Consider the following 15,872-nt stretch of genomic DNA (forward strand, 5'->3'; position numbering starts at 1 on the left):
AAGCCTCAATTAGTTTCTCTAATGCAACAGAATTGCAAGTTCCATGGACTTCCATTGGAAGATCCTCATCAGTTTTTAGCTGAATTCTTGCAAATCTGTGACACTGTCAAGACTAATGGGGTTGACCCTGAGGTCTACAGACTTATGCTATTCCCTTTTGCTGTAAGAGACAGAGCTAGGATATGGTTGGATTCACAACCTAAAGAAAGCCTGAACTCTTGGGAAAAGCTAGTCAATGCCTTCTTGGCAAAATTCTTTCCACCTTAAAAATTGAGTAAGCTTAGAGTGGAAGTCCAAACCTTCAGACAGAAGGAAGGTGAATCCCTCTATGAAGCTTGGGAAAGATACAAACAATTGATCAGAAAGTGTCCCTCTGATATGCTTTCTGAATGGAGCATCATAGGCATCTTCTATGATGGTCTGTCTGAACTGTCCAAGATGTCTTTGGATAGCTCTCCTGGAGGATCTCTTCATCTGAAGAAGACACCTATAGAAGCTCAAGAACTAATTAAATTGGTTGCAAATAACCAATTCATGTACACTTCTGAAAGGAATCCTGTGAACAATGGGACTAATAAGAAGAAAGGAGTTCTTGAGATTGATACTCTGAATGCCATATTGGCTCAGAACAAGATATTGACTCAGCAAGTCAATTTGATTTCTCAAAGTCTGTCTGGAATGCAAGCTGCACCAGGGCAGTACTAAGGATGCTTCATTTGAAGAAGAAGCTTATGATCCTGAGAACCCTTCAAATGGAAGAGGTGAATTACATGGGAGAACCCTATGGAAACACCTATAATTCTTCATGGAGAAATCATCCAAATCTCTCATGGAAGGATCAACAGAGACCTCAACAAGGTTTCAACAACAATAATGGTGGAAGAAATAGGTTTAGCAATGGCAAGCCTTTTCCATCATCTTCTCAGCAACAGATAGAGAATTCTAAGCAGAGCCACTCTGACTTAGCAACCATGGTCTCTGATATAATCAAAACCACTCAAAGTTTCATGACTGAAACAAGATCTTCCATTAGGAATTTGGAGGCACAAGTGGGACAGCTGAGTAAGAAAGTTACTGAACTCCCTCCTAGTACTCTTCCAAGCAATACAAAAGAGAATCCAAAAGGAGAGTGCAAGGCCATTAACATGACCTACATGGCCGAATTTGGAGAGGAGGGAGAGGCAGTGAACGCCACTGAAGAAGACCTCAATGGACGTCCACTGGCCTCCAATGAGTTCCCTAATGAGGAACCATGGGAATCTGAGGCTCACATTGAGACCATAGAGATTCTAATGGATTTACTTCTGTCATTCATGAGCTCTGATGAGTATTCTTCCTCTGAAGAGGATGAGTATGTCACTGAAGAGCAAGTTGCTAAATGCCTTGGAGCAATCATGAAGCTAAATGACAAGTTATTTGGTAATGAGACTTGGGAGAACGAACCTCCTTTGCTCACCAAAGAACTGGATGACTTGTCTAGGCAGAGATTACCTCAAAAGAGACAAGATCCTGGGAAGTTCTCAATACCTTGCGCCATAGGCACCATGACCTTTAAGAAGGCTCTGTGTGACTTAGGGTCAAGTGTAAACCTCATGCCTCTCTCTGTAATGGAGAAGCTAGGGATCTTTGAGGTACAAGCTGCAAGAATCTCACTAGAGATGGCAGACAATTCAAAGAAACAAGCTTATGGACTTGTAGAGGATGTTCTGGTGAAGGTTGAAGACCATTACATCCCTGCTGATTTCATAGTCCTAGAGACTGGGAAGTGCATGGATGAATCCATCATCCTTGGCAGACCCTTCCTAGCCACAACAAAGGCTGTGCTTGATGTGGACAGAGGAGAATTGATCCTTTGTGTTTAAGGCTCAAGGATATCCCTCTATGGAGATGAAGCATGAAGAGCTTCTCTCAAAACAGAGTCAAACAGATGCCCCCACAGTCAAACTCTAAGTTTGGTGTTGGGAGGCCACAGCCAGCTTTAAAGTTTGGTGTTGAAACCCCACATTCAAACTCTAAGTTTGGTGTTGGGAGGTTCCAACATTGCTCTGACTATCTGTGAGGCTCCATGAGAGCCCTCTGTCAAGCTACTGACATTAAAGAAGCGCTTGTTGGAAGGAAACCCAATGTTATATTTTATCTATTTTCCTTTGTTATTTTATGTTTTCTATAGGTTGATGATCATGAGAAGTCACAAAATCAATTGAAAAAACAAAAACAGAATAAAAAACAGAAAGAAAAACAGCACACCCTGGAGGAAGACCTTGCTGGCGTTTAAACGCCAGTAAGGGTAGCAAATGGGCGTTTAACGCCCAGTCTGGCACCATTCTGGGCGTTTAACGCCAGAAAGGGGCACCAGACTGGCGTTAAACGCCAGGAAAGGGCAAGAGGCTGCCGTTAAACGCCAGAAATGGGCACCAGCCCGGCGTTTAAAGCCAAAATTGGCACAGAGAGCATTTTTGCTCGCCATTTGGTGCAGGAATGACTTTTCCTTGACACCTCAGGATCTGTGGACCCCACAGGATCCCCACCTATCCCACCACCCTCTCTCTTCTTCACCCATTCACCAATCACCTCAACACCTCTTCCCAAAAAACCCTTCACCTATCAAATCCCATCTTTCTCTTCACCACTCACATCCATCCTTCATAAAACCCCACCTACGTCACCATTCAAATTCAAACCACTTTCCCTCCCAAACCCACCCATTCATAGCCGACCCTACCCCTCTCTCCACCCCTATATAAACCCATCTTCACTCCTTCATTTTCACACACCCTAAACACTACTTCTCCCCCTTTGGCCGAACCATAAGCCATCTCCATCTCCTCTATTTCTTCTTCTTCTACTCTCTTCTTTCTTCTTTTGCTCGAGGACGAGCAAACCTTTTAAGTTTGGTGTGGTAAAAGCATTGCTTTTTGTTTTTCCATAACCATTTATGGCATCCAAGGCCGGAGAAACCTCTAGAAAGAGGAAAGGGAAGGCAAAAGCCGCCACCTCCGAGTCATGGGAGATGGAGAGATTCATCTCAAGGGTGCATCAAGACCACTTCTATGAAGTTGTGGCCTTGAAGAAGGTGATCCCCGAGGTCCCTTTTAAACTCAAAAATAGTGAATATCCGAAGATCCGACATGAGATCCGAAGAAGAGGTTGGGAAGTTCTTACCAACCCCATTCAACAAGTCGGAATCTTAATGGTTCAAGAGTTCTATGCCAATGCATGGATCACCAAGAACCATGATCAAAGTGTGAACCCGAACCCAAAGAATTGGCTTACAATGGTTTGGGGGAAATACTTAGATTTTAGTCCAAAAAATGTAAGGTTGGCATTCAACTTGCCCATGATGCAAGGAGATGAACACCCTTACACTAGAAGGGTCAACTTTGATCAAAGGTTGAACCAAGTCCTCACAGTCATTTGTGAAGAGGGCGCCCAATGGAAGAGAGATTCAAGAGGGAAGCCGGTTCAACTGAGAAGGCATGACCTCAAGCCCGTTGCTAGTGGGAGTTACTCTAGACCGGGCCATCATGATTCATAGCATCATGATTGGAGAAGAAGTAGAAGTTCATGAGGTTATAGCCCAAGAACTTTATAAGGTGGCGGACAAGTCCTCTTCCTTGACAAGGTTAGCCTTTCCTCATCTCATTTGTCACCTCTGTTATTCAGTTGGAGTTGACATAGAGGGAGACATCCTCATTGATGAGGACAAGCCCATCACTAAGAAAATGATGGAGCAAACAAGAGATCCCACTCATCAAGAAATCCCTGAGATACCTCAAGGGATGCACTTTCCTCCACAAAACTATTGGGAGCAAATCAACACCTTCCTAGGAGAATTGAGTTCCAACATGGAACAACTAAGGGTGGAGCACCAAGGACACTCCATCCTCCTCCATGAAATTAGAGAAGATCAAAGAATCATGAGAGAGGAGCAACAAAGGCAAGGAAGAGACATTGAGGAGCTCAAGCACTCCATAAGATCTTCAAGAGGAAGAACAAGCCGCCATCACTAAGGTGGACCCGTTCTTTGATTTCCTTGTTCTTTATTTTCCTGTTTTTCGAAAATTTATGCTTATGTTTATCTATGTTTGTGTCTTATGATCATTAGTGTCTTAGTGTCTATGCCTTAAAGTTATGAATGTCCTATGAATCCATCACCTTTCTTAAATGAAAAATGTTCTTAATTAAAAAAGAGAAGATTGCATGAATTTTAAATTTTATAACAGATTAATTATTTTGATGTGGTGGCAATACTTTTGTTTTCTGAATGTATGCTTAAACAGTGCATATGTCTTTTGAATTTGTTGTTCATGAATGGTTGGCTCTTGAAAGAATGATGAAAAAGGAGACATGTTACTGAGGATCTGAAAAATCATAAAAATGATTCTTGAAGCAAGAAAAAGCAGTGAATACAAAAAAAAGAAAAAAAAGCGAAAAAAAAGAAAAAGAAAGAAATAAAGTTGTGATCCAAGGCAAAAAGAGTGTGCTTAAGAACCCTGGACACCTCTAATTGGGGACTCTAGCAAAGCTGAGTCACAATCTGAAAAGGTTCACCCAATTATGTGTCTGTGGCATGTATGTATCCGGTGGTAATACTGGAAGACAGAGTGCTTTGGGCCACGGCCAAGACTCATAAAGTAGCTGTGTTCAAGAATCATCATACTTAACTAGGAGAATCAATAACACTATCTGGATTCTGAGTTCCTATAGAAGCCAATCATTCTGAATTTCAAAGGATAGAGTGAGATGCCAAAACTGTTCAGAGGCAAAAAGCTAAAAGCCCCGCTCATCTAATTAATACTGATCTTCATAGATGTTTTTGGAATTCATTGCATATTCTCTTCTCTTTATCTTATTTGATTTTCAGTTGCTTGAGGACAAGCAACAATTTAAGTTTGGTGTTGTGATGAGCGGATAATTTATACGCTTTTTGGCATTATTTTTAGTATGTTTTTAGTATGTTTTAGTTAGTTTTTAGTATATTTTTATTAGTTTTTAGTTAAAATTCACTTTTCTGGACTTTACTATGAGTTTGTATGTTTTTCTGTGATTTTAGGTATTTTCTGGCTGAAATTGAGGGACCTGAGCAAAAATCTGATTCAGAGACTGAAAAGGACTGCAGATGCTGTTGGATTCTGACCTCCCTGCACTCGAAGTGGATTTTCTGGAGCTACAGAAGCCCAATTGGGGTGCTCTCAACGGCGTTGAAAAGTAGACATCCTGGGCTTTCCAGCAATATATAATAGTCTATACTTTGCCCAAGATTTGATGGCCCAAACCGGCGTTCCAAACCAGCTCAAAACTGCCCGGCGTTAAACGCCAGAACTGGCACAAGAATGGGAGTTAAACGCCCAAACTGGCACAAAAGCTGGCGTTTAACTCCAAGAAAAGTCTCTACACATGAAAGCTTCAATGCTCAGCCCAAGCACACACCAAGTGGGCCTGAAAGTGGATTTTTATGTCATTTACTCATTTCTGTAAACCCTATGCTACTAGTTCTTTATAAATAAGACCTTTTGCTATTGTATTTTCATCTGGGTTCTTCTGGTTCCCTCTTTGGGGCCGAAGCCAATGATCACGTTTGTTCTTATATATTTTCAACGGTGGAGTTTCTACACACCATAGATTAAGGTGTGGAGCTCTGCTGTACCTCGAGTATTAATGCAATTACTATTGTTCTTCTATTCAATTCAGCTTGTTCTTATTCCAAGATATTCATTCGCACTCAAGAACTTGATGAATGTGATGATTATGTGACGCTCATCATCATTCTCACTTATGAACGCGTGCCTGACAACCACTCCCGTTCTACAAGCAAACAAGGCTTGAATGTTTATCTCTTGGATTCTTTAATCGGAATCTTCGTGGTATAAGCTAGAATTGATGGCGGCATTCAAGAGAATCCGGAAGGTCTAAACCTTGTCTGTGGTATTCTGAGTAGGATTCAATGATTGAATGACTGTGACGAGCTTCAAACTCCTGAAGGCTGGGCGTTAGTGACAGACGCAAAAGAATCAATGGATTCTATTCCAACCTGATTGAGAACCGACAGATGATTAGCCGTGCCATGATAGGGTGCGTTGAACATTTTCACTAAGAGGACGGGATTGTAGCCACTGACAACGGTGATGCCCAACTGATGAGCGGATAATTTATACGCTTTTTGGCATTATTTTTAGGTAGTTTTTAGTAAGTTCAAGCTACTTTTAGGGATGTTTTCATTAGTTTTTATGTTAAATTCACATTTCTGGACTTTACTATGAGTTTGTGTGTTTTTCTGTGATTTCAGGTAATTTCTGGCTGAAATTGAGGGACTTGAGCAAAACTCTGAAAAATGCTGTCAAAGGGACTGCTGATGCTGTTGGAATCTGACCTGCCTGCACTCAAAATGGATTTTCTGGAGCTACAGAACTCCAAATGGCGCGCTCTCAACGGCTTTGGAAAGTAGACCTCCAGAGCTTTCCAGCAATATATAATAGTCTATACTTTATTCGGGAATTGACGACGTAAAGTGGCACTCAACGCCAAGTACATGCTGCTGTCTGGAGTCAAACGCTAGAAACACGTCACAACCCGGAGTTGAACGCCAGAAATACGCTATAACTCGGCGTTCAACTCCAATAAAAGCCTCAGCTCGTGGATAGATCGAGCTCAGCCCAAACATACACCAAGTGGGCCCCGGAAGTGGATTTATGCATCAATTACTTACTCATGTAAACCCTAGTAGCTAGTTTATTATAAATAGGACTTTTTACTAGTGCATTAAATCATCTTGGGACGATTAGTTCTCAGATCATGGGGGCTGGCCTCTCGGCCATGCCTGGACCTTTCACTTATGTATTTTCAACGGTGGAGTTTTTACACACCATAGATTAAGGGTGTGGAGCTCTGCTGTACCTCAAGTTTCAATACAATTACTATTATTTTCTATTCAATTCTCTTTTATTCTTATTCTAAGATATACGTTGCACTTCAAACTTGATGAATGTGATGATCCGTGACACTCATCATCATTCTCACCTAAGAACGCGCGTGACTGACAACCACCTCCGTTCTACCTTAGACCGGGCGCATATCTCTTAGATTCCCCAATAGAATCTTCGTGGTATAAGCTAGATAGATGGCGGCATTCATGGGAATCCGGAAAGTCTAACCTTGTCTGTGGTATTCCGAGTAGGATTCCGGGAATTCGGAAAGTCTAACCTTGTCTGTGGTATTCCGAGTAGGATTCCGGTATTGAATGACTGTGACGAGCTTCAAACTCCTGAAGGCTGGGCGTTAGTGACAGACGCAAAAGAATCAAGGGATTCTATTCCAACCTGATTGAGAACCGACAGATGATTAGCCGTGCTGTGACAGAGCATTTGGAACATTTTCACTGAGAGGATGGGATGTAGCCATCGACAAGGGTGATGCCTCCAGACGATTAGCCATGCAGTGACAGCGCATAGGACCATTTTCCCGAGAGGATGAAAAGTAGCCATTGACGACGGTGATGCCCTACATACAGCTTGCCATGGAAAGGAGTAAGAAGGATTGGACGAACATAATAAGAAAGTAGAAATACAAGAGGAGCACAGCATCTCCATACGCCTATCTGAAATTTCCACTATTGATTTACATAAGTATTTCTATCCCTTTTTATTTTCTGTTTATTATTAATTTTCGAACTCATCATAAACCATTTAATCTGCCTAACTGGGATTTACAAGGTGACCATAGCTTGCTTCATACCAACAATCTCTGTGGGATCGACCCTTACTCACGTAAGGTATTACTTGGACGACCCAGTACACTTGCTGGTTAGTTGTGCAAAGTTGTGAACCATGGTATTGGCACCAGTTTTTTTGGTGCCATTGCCAGGGAAAGAAAAAGCAATGAATTTTACAAAATGCAATAACATATGAATCACAATTTCTTCCACCAAGTTTTTGGCGCCGTTGCTGGGGATTGTTCGAGTATGGACAACTGACGGTTCATCTTGTTGCTCAGATTAGGTAATTTTCTTTTCAAAAATCTTTTTCAAAATTTTTCTTTTCTTTTTCGTTTTTCCAACCTTGATTTTCGAAAAAAAAAATTAAATAAAAATAAAAAAAATTATAAAATTATAAAAATAAAAATATTTTGTGTTTCTTGTTTGAGTCTTGAGTCAATTTTTAAGTTTGGTGTCAATTGCATGCATTAAAAATTTTTTTTTTGCAATTTTCGAAAATTTCATGCATTCATAGTGTTCTTCATGATCTTCAAGTTGTTCTTGGTAAGTCTTCTTGTTTGATCTTGATATTTTCTTGTTTTGTGTCTTTTCATGTTTTTCATGTGCATCTTTGCATTCATATTTTCCAAGCATTAAAAATTTCTAAGTTTAGTGTCTTGCATGTTTTCTTTGCATCAAAAATTTTTCAAAAATATGTTCTTGATGTTCATCATGATCTTCAAAGTGTTCTTGGTGTTCATCTTGACATTCATAGTGTTCTTGCATGCATCATGTGTTTTGATCCAAAATTTTTAAGTTTTGGGTCATGTTTGTGTTTTTCTCTATCATAATTAAAATTCAAAAATCAAAAATATATCTTTTCCTTTTTCTCTCTCCAAATTTTTGAAATTTTGGGTTGACTTAGTCAAAAAATTTTTAACATTAGTTGTTTCTTACAAGTCAAGTCAAATTTTCAATATTAAAAATCTTATCTTTTCAAAATCTTTTTCAAAAATCATATCTTTTTCATTTTTTTTTCTATTTTTCGAAAATTTCAAAAATCTTTTTCAAAATTTTCTCAATCTTTTTCTTATCTTTATATCTAATTTTCGAAATTACACTAACAAGTAATATGATTGATTCAAAAATTTGAAGTTTGTTACTTTCTTGTTAAGAAAGGTTCAATCTTTAAGTTCTAAAATCATATCTTTTAGTTTCTTGTTAGTTAAGTAATTTTAAAAATTAAATCTTTTTCAAACATATCTTTTTATCTTTTATCTTATCTTTTTTATTTTATCTTTTATCATATCTTTTTCAAAATTTGATTTTAAAATATCTTATCTAACTTCTTATCTTCTTATCTTTTCAAATTTGATTTTAATATCTTTTTCAACTAACTATTTGACTTTTTGTTTGTTTCTTATCTTTTCCAAAACCACCTAACTACTCTTTCCTCTCTAATTTTCGAAAATATCTCACCCCTTTTTCAAAAATTCTTTTTAATTAACTAATGGTTTCATGTCTTAATTTTAATTACATCTTATCTCTAACTTTCGAAAATCACTAACCCTTTTTTTTTAAAAAAATTATTTTCGAATTCTTTTTCTCTTCTCTTCTTCTATTTAATTATTTAATTACTAATACTTCTCTTCACCTCTCTCCATCTAAATATTCGAGCCCACTCTTCTACATTTTTCTCCACTTTCTTCTTCTACTAACATAAAAGAATCTCTATACTGTGACATAGAGGATTCCTCTTCTTTTCTTGTTCTCTTCTCTTTCATATGAGCAGGAATAAGGAAAAAGGCACTCTTGTTGAAATTGATCTAGAACCTGAAAGGACTCTGAAGAGAAAATTAAGAGAAGCTAAGTTACAACAATCTAAAGGTAACCTTTCAGAAACATTAGAACAAGAGAAGGAGATGGCAGCCGAAAATAATAATAATGCAAGGAGAATGCTTGGTGACTTCACAAAGCCAACGTCCAAATTTGATGGAAGAAGCATCTCCATTCCTGCCATTGGAGCCAATAATTTTGAGCTTAAGCCTCAACTAGTTGCTTTAATGCAACAGAACTGCAAGTTTTATGGACTTCCATCTGAAGATCCTTACCAGTTTTTAACTGAGTTCTTGCAGATTTGTGAGACTGTTAAGACGAATGGAGTTAATCCTGAAGTCTACAGACTCATGCTTTTCCCTTTTGCTGTAAGAGACAGAGCTAGAATATGGTTGGATTCACAACCTAAGGATAGCCTAGACTCCTGGGATAAGCTGGTCACAGCCTTCTTGGATAAATTCTTTCCTCCTCAAAAGCTGAGCAAGCTGAGAGTGGATGTTCAAACCTTCAAACAAAAAGATGGTGAATCCCTCTATGAAGCTTGGGAAAGATACAAGCAGCTGACCAAAAGATGTCCATCTGACATGTTTTCAGAATGGACCATATTAGATATATTCTATTATGGTCTATCTGAATTTTTGAAAATGTCATTGGACCATTCTGCGGGTGGATCCATTCACCTAAAGAAAACGCCTGAAGAGGCTCAAGAACTCATTGATATGGTCGCAAACAACCAATTCATGTACACTTCTGAGAGGAATTCCGTGAATAATGGGATACCTCAGAAGAAAGGAGTTCTTGAAATTGATGCTCTGAATGCCATATTGGCTCAGAACAAAGTGTTGACTCAACAGGTCAACATGATCTCTCAAAATCTGAATGGATGGCAACATGCATCCAACAGTACTAAAGAGGCAGCTTCTGAAGAAGCTTATGATCCTGAGAACCCTGCAATGGCAGAGGTCAATTACATGGGTGAACCTTATGGAAACACCTATAATTCATCATGGAGAAATCATCCCAATTTCTCATGGAAGGATCAACAAAAGCCTCAACAAGGCTTTAACAATGGTGGACGCAATAGGCTGAGCAATAGCAAGCCTTTCCCATCATTTTCTTAGCAACAGACAGAGAATTCTGAACAAAACACTTCTAATTTAGCCAATCTAGTCTCTGATCTGTCAAAGACCACTTTCAGTTTCATGAGTGAAACAAGATCCTCCATCAGGAATCTGGAGGCACAAGTGGGCCAGCTGAGTAAGAAAGTCATTGAAACTCCTCCCAGTATTCTCCCAAGCAATACAGAAGAGAATCCAAAAAGAGAGTGCAAGGCCATTGATGTAATTAACATGGACGAATGCACAAGGGAGGAGGAGGACGAAAATCCTAGTGGGGAAGACCTCCTGGGACGTCCCTCAAGCAAGAAGGAGTTTCCTATTAAGGATCCAAAGGAATCTGAGGCTCATATAGAGACCATAGAGATTCCATTAAATCTTCTTCTGCCATTCATGAGCTCTGAAGACTATTCTTCCTCTCAAGAGGATGAAGATGTGACTAGAGAGCAAGTTGCTCAATATTTAGGAGCTATCATGAAGCTGAATGCCAAGTTATTTGGTAATGAGACTTGGGAAAGTGAACCTCCCTTGCTCATTAGTGAACTAGACACCTGGATTCAGAAAATTTTACCTCAAAAGAGACAAGATCCGTGTACCATAGGCACCATGACCTTTGAAAAAGCTCTTTGTGATCTGGGGTCAGGGATAAATCTTATGCCACTCTCTGTAATGGAGAAGCTGGGGATCATTGAGGTACAACCTGCCTTGTTCTCATTACAATTAACAGACAAATCATTGAGACAAGCTTATGGAATAGTAGAGGACGTGTTAGTAAAGGTTGAAGGCCTTTACATCCCTGCTGATTTCATAATCTTAGACACTAGGAAGAAAGAGGATGAATGTATCATCCTTGGAAGACCTTTCCTAGCTACAGCAGGAGCTGTGATAGATGTCAACAAAGGTGAATTAGTCCTTCAATTGAATGGGGACTACCTTGTGTTTAAGGCACATGGCCATCCCTCTGTGACAAAAGAGAGTAAGCATGAAGAGCTTCTCTCAGTTCAGAGTTAAGAAGAGCCCCCACAGTCAAACTCTAAGTTTGGTGTTGGGAGGCCACAACCAAACTCTAAGTTTGGTGTTGGGACTATACAACATTGACCTGATCACCTTTGTGGCTCCATGAGAGTCCAATGTCAAGCTATTGACATTAAAGAAGCGCTTGATGGGAGGCAACCCAATTTTATTTATCTAATTTTTATTTTATTATTATTTTATGTTTTATTAGGTACATGATCATGAGGAGTCACGAAAAAAATATAAAAATTAAAAATAGAATCAAAAACAGCAGAAGAAAAATCACACCCTGGAGGAAGCACAGACTGGCGTTCAACGCCAGTAAGGAGCATCTGGCTGGCGTTCAACGCCAGAACAGAGCATGAATCTGGCACTGAACGCCAGAAACAAGCAACATTCTGGCGTTTGAACGCCAGGAATGTGCCTAGAGGAAAAGCTGGCACTGAACGCCAGTAACAAGCATGAAACTGGCGTTCAACGCCAGAAACATGTTACATGTGGGCGTTGAACGCCCAGAATGTGCATCACTCGGCGTTTAAACGCCAGAATGGTGTGCAATGGCATTTTACATGCCTATTTGGTGCAGGGATGGAATTCCTTGACACCTCAAGATCTGTGGACCCCACAGGATCACCTCAGGATCTGTGGACCCCACAGGATCCGCACCTAACATATTCCCACCTTAGCTCCTAATCCTATTTACACTCTCCACCATGTCACACTTCCCAAAACCCTTCACCAATCACCTCACCCTCTCTCTCCATTCATGGTCATCCCTTCTGTTTTTCATTCACCACCTACATCTATCCACTCTTCCCCATACACCCCACCTACCTTTAAAATTCAAATATTCTTTCCCACCCAATCCCACCCTAAATGGCCGAACCTACCCTCTCCCCTTTCCCTATATATACCCTTCCATTCTACTTCATTTTCACACAACACAACCCCCTCTTCCATACCTTGGCCGAACCTACACTTACCCTTCTCCTCCATATTCTCTTCTTCTTCTTCTTCTCTTCTTTCTTCTCTTACTCGAGGACGAGCAATATTTTAAGTTTGGTGTGGTAAAAGCATAAGATTTTTGCTTTTCCATAACCATTAATGACACCTAAGGCCAGAGACATCCAAAAAAAAAAGGGGGGAAGACAAAAGCTTCCACCTCTGAGTCATGGGAGATGGAAAGACTCATGTAAAGGGTTTATAGCTCAGTGGTAGAATATTTGACTGCAAATCAAGAGATCCCTGAGATACCTCAGGGGATAAATTGTCCTCCACACAATTATTGGGAGCAACTAAGGATAGCAACACCAAAATTACTAGGGATCATGCTACAGAAGCAAGGAAGAGACATAAAGGAGCTCAAAAAGCACCATTGGTCCTTCAAGAAGGCGCCATCCTCACTAAGGTGGATTCATTCCTTGTTCTTATTTCTTTCTGCTTTTCGGTTTTTATGTTGTGTTCATTTATGTTTTGTGTCTCTACTTCATGATCATTAGTGTTTAGTAACTATGTCTTAAAGCTATGAATAAAATCCATTAATCCTTCACCTCTCTTAAAAGAAAAAATGTTTTTAATTCAAAAGAACAAGAAGTACATAAATTTCGAATTTATCCTTGAATTTAGTTTAATTATATTGATGTGGTGACAATACTTTTTGTTTTCTGAATGAATGCTTGAACAGTGCATATTTTTGATCTTGTTGTTTATGAATGTTAAAATTGTTGGCTCTTGAAAGAATGATGAACAAAGAGAAATGTTATTGATAATCTGAAAAAATCATGGAATTGATTCTTGAAGCAAGAAAAAGCAGTGAAAAAGCAAAGGCTTGCGAAAAAAAAAAATTTTGGCGAAAAAAATAGAAAGAAAAAGAAAAAGCAAGCAGAAAAAGCCAATAGCCCTTAAAACCAAAAGGCAAGGGTAAAAAGGATCCAAGGCTTTGAGCATCAATGGATAGGAGGGCCCAAGGAAATAAAATCCAGGCCTAAGCGGCTAAACCAAGCTGTCCCTAACCATGTGCTTGTGGCATGCAGGTCCAAGTGAAAAGCTTGAGACTGAGTGGTTAAAGTCGTGATCCAAAGCAAAAAGAGTGTGCTTAAGAGCTCTGGACACCTCTAACTGGGGACTCTAGCAAAGCTAAGTCACAATCTGAAAAGGTTCACCCAGTCATGTGTCTGTGGCATTTATGTATCCGGTGGTAATACTGGAAAACAAAGTGCTTAGGGCCACGGCCAAGACTCATAAAAGTAGCTGTGTTCAAGAATCAACATAATTAACTAGGAGAATCAATAACACTATCCAAAATTCTAAGTTCCTAGAGAAGCCAATCATTCTAAACTTCAAAGGAAAAAGTGAGATGCCAAAACTGTTCAGAAGCAAAAAGTTACAAGTCCCGCTCATCTAATTATAATTAATATTCATTGATATTCTGGAATTTATAGTATATTCTCTTCTTTTTATCCTAATTGATTTTCAGTTGCTTGGGGACAAGCAACAATTTAAGTTTGGTGTTGTGATGAGCAGATAATTTATACGCTTTTTGGCATTATTTTTAGGTAGTTTTTAGTAAGTTCAAGCTACTTTTAGGGATGTTTTCATTAGTTTTTATGTTAAATTCACATTTCTGGACTTTACTATGAGTTTGTGTGTTTTTCTGTGATTTCAGGTAATTTCTTGCTGAAATTGAGGGACTTGAGCAAAACTCTGAAAAAGGCTGTCAAAGGGACTGCTGATGCTGTTGGAATCTGACCTGCCTGCACTCAAAATGAATTTTCTGGAGTTACAGAACTCCAAATGGCGCGTTCTTAACGGCTTTGGAAAGTAGACCTCTAGAGCTTTCCAGCAATATATAATAGTCCATACTTTATGCGGGAATTGACGATGTAAAGTGGCGCTCAACGCCAAGTACATGCTGCTGTCTGGAGTCAAACGCCAGAAACATGTCACAACCCGGAGTTGAACGCCAGAAACACGCTATAACTCGGCGTTCAACTCCAATAAAAGCCTCAGCTCGTGGATAGATCGAGCTCAGCCCAAACATACACCAAGTGGGCCCCGGAAGTGGATTTATGCATCAATTACTTACTCATGTAAACCCTAGTAGCTAGTTTATTATAAATAGGACTTTTTACTAGTGCATTAAATCATCTTGGGACAATTAGTTTTCAGATCACGGGGTTCTCGGCCATGCCTGGACCTTTCACTTATGTATTTTCAACGGTGGAGTTTTTACACACCATAGATTAAGGGTGTGGAGCTCTGCTGTACCTCAAGTTTCAATACAATTACTATTATTTTCTATTCAATTCTCTTTTATTCTTATTCCAAGATATACGTTGCACTTCAAACTTGACGAATGTGATGATCTGTGACACTCATCATCATTCTCACCTAAGAACGCGCATGACTGACAACCACCTCCGTTCTACCTTAGGCCGGGCGCATATCTCTTAGATTCCCCAATAGAATCTTCGTGGTATAAGCTAGATAGATGGCGGCATTCATGGGAATCCGGAAAGTCTAACCTTGTCTGTGGTATTCCGAGTAGGATTCCGGGAATTCGGAAAGTCTAACCTTGTCTGTGGTATTCCGAGTAGGATTCCGGTATTGAATGACTGTGACGAGCTTCAAACTCCTGAAGGCTGGGCGTTAGTGACAGACGCAAAAGAATCAAGAGATTCTATTCCAACCTGATTGAGAACCGACAGATGATTAGCCGTGCTGTGACAGAGCATTTGGAACATTTTCACTGAGAGGATGGGATGTAGCCATCGACAAGGGTGATGCCTCCAGACGATTAGCCATGCAGTGACAGCGCATAGGACCATTTTCCCGAGAGGATGAAAAGTAGCCATTGATGACGGTGATGCCCTACATACAGCTTGCCATGGAAAGGAGTAAGAAGGATTGGACGAACGTAATAAGAAAGTAGAAATACAAGAGGAGCACAACATCTCCATACGCCTATCTGAAATTCCCACTATTGATTTACATAAGTATTTCTATCCCTTTTTATTTTCTGTTTATTATTAATTTTTGAACTCATCATAAACCATTTAATCTGCCAAAAACTTGGTGGACGAAATTGTAATCCTTAAAGTTGTACTCCTTGTACTTGTATGGAATTTAAAATTGGCACGTGTGATCACAACTCCGTTCAACTTAACCAGCAAGTGTACTGGGTCATCCAAGTAATACCTTACGTGAGTAAGGGTCGA

General features: G+C 39.6%; 1 non-coding gene across 1 annotated transcript; it reads right to left on the minus strand.

The window, feature by feature from the left end:
• Window positions 1-276: 276 nt before the first annotated feature.
• On the minus strand, window positions 277-384 carry LOC130971145 (small nucleolar RNA R71). Its single transcript, XR_009082379.1, has one exon. It is a non-coding gene; the product is annotated as a small nucleolar RNA R71 (small nucleolar RNA).
• Window positions 385-15,872: the final 15,488 nt, after the last annotated feature.

This window comes from Arachis stenosperma, chromosome 3 (assembly GCF_014773155.1).
Source record: "Arachis stenosperma cultivar V10309 chromosome 3, arast.V10309.gnm1.PFL2, whole genome shotgun sequence".
NCBI lineage: Eukaryota > Viridiplantae > Streptophyta > Magnoliopsida > Fabales > Fabaceae > Arachis > Arachis stenosperma.